The sequence below is a fragment of the Curcuma longa genome, chromosome 21 (assembly GCF_044706935.1).
Source record: "Curcuma longa cultivar G26 ecotype Majalengka, Jawa Barat chromosome 21, ITB_CL_G26_1.1, whole genome shotgun sequence".
Classification (NCBI taxonomy): domain Eukaryota; kingdom Viridiplantae; phylum Streptophyta; class Magnoliopsida; order Zingiberales; family Zingiberaceae; genus Curcuma; species Curcuma longa.
Genome location: NC_133881.1, coordinates 9360167 through 9362251, shown reverse-complemented (window position 1 = coordinate 9362251; position 2085 = coordinate 9360167).

The following is a 2085-nucleotide window of genomic DNA, read 5'->3' as shown; positions in this document are numbered from 1 at the left end:
CAGATGGCGGCTAAGGTGCCTCTCTATCACCTCCAAGGGCCCCCCTCCTTTTTAGGGTAAATAAGAGGGATATTTATATGCCCCCGCAATCAGCTCCTTCGCCACATCTCCTCTGGAAATCAGGCACGATCGTGTCTGATAGGCACGACCAGGCCCTGGCTCAAGATGGAATGGAGGCACGACCGTGCTTGATAGGCACGTCCTTGGGCAGCTAACTCTTTGGTTAAAGGCATGGTTGTGCCTGGTGGGCACGACCTCTTCCTGAAGTGGCTCTGGAGGATGAGACACGGCCGTGCCTTGGAGGCATGATCCTGTCTTGCCTTGTCTTCGTTTAGTTCTCCATTTCGCCTTCTTTTGCTCCATTTCCATCCTGCAAAAGCATAAACACAAGAGCAGACCTCCGAACTAGGAAATGGAGAAAATATGCCTAATGCATAAATAAAGAATGTGATAAACGTAAGAAAATGACATGAAATACAGAAAGATGTGTAATGAAAATCTCAGAAACATATATATTCCCTACGCACATCACGCAGATTTGGTTAACCGATCAACGATTACCCAAATCGCATCATGACCCTTCCGGGTCCTCGGAAGTCCTGTAACAAAATCCATCGTAATGTAATCTCACTTCCACTCAGGAACTGGGATCTCCTGAAGTAATCCTGCTGGTCTCTGGTGTTCAACCTTCACCTGCTGACAGACTAAACACCTCACAACAAAATTCGCAACATCCCTCTTCATGTCGTTCTACCAATAGGAGCGATTCAGGTCCCAATACATACAAGTATCATCCGGATGTATCGCAAACCTAGAATGATGTACCTTCTGTAATAACTTCTCCTTCACTGGATGCTGCTTTGAAACACAGAGTCGTCCTCAAAATCAGAGTATCCCATCTGTGTCATGAGAAAACTCTGACTGCTGTCCAGAATCTACCCTGCTGTAGATAAATTGGATATGCTAGTCGCTAGCCTGTGCTGACTTAATCCTCTTCACTAAAGCTGACTGAGCAACCATCGAGACAAGAACATCCCACTGAGTCCGACTATGCTCCATCAATCCCAACTCAGAAAATTACCGTACCAGATCAGTAACGACTACCAAATGATTAGCCAAAATTCCACGAGATTTCCGGCTAAGTGCATCTGTGACCACATTAGCTTTTCCTGGGTGATAGCTAATGGTACAATCATAATCCTTCAGATACTTCATCCAACGTCTCTGTCTGAGGTTCAGTTCTTTCTGCTTGAACAAATATTTCAGACTCTTATGATCCATGAATATCTCGAAAGTGACTCCGTAGAGATAGTGTCGCCAAATCATAATCCTTCAGATCAGTAACAACTGTGCTCCATCAATCCCAACTCAGAAAACTACCGTACCAGATCAGTAACGACTACTAAATGATTAGCCAAAATTCCATGAGATTTTCGGGCTAAGTACATCTGTGACCACATTAGCTTTCCATGGGTGATAGCTAATGGTACAATCATAATCCTTCAGATACTCCATCCAACATCTCTGTCTGAGGTTCAGTTCTTTCTGCGTGAACAAATATTTCAGACTCCTATGATCCATGAATATCTCGAAAGTGACTCTGTAGAGATAGTGTCGCCAAATCTTCAGAGCGAAGATAATAGCGGCAAGCTTTAAATCGTGAACAGGGTAGTTCTTCTCGTGGTCCTTCAGCTGATGAGAAGCATAGACAACCACCCGGTCATGCTGCATCAATACTGCCCCCAATCCCTAGAATGAGACATCAGTATACAATATGAATCCGTCATCATCGGAAGGAATCATCAGAATCGGGGCACTCACTAATCGCTGCTTCAGCTCCTGGAAGCTAGTCTTACAAGCCTCTGACCAAATAAATTTTACCCCCTTCTTGGTCGGACGGGTCAACAGTGTCGCGATACGAGAGAAATCTTCTATAAATCTGTCACGTCCCAGGAAGGTCGTCCGAAAAATTTCAGCAGCATCTCCCCTGTAACTATGATAATTTTCCTAAATACATGTATATAAAGGCCAACATGGCCACAATAAGGACTGTACGCCCGCCCTTACGTGGGCCCTTGACGGACA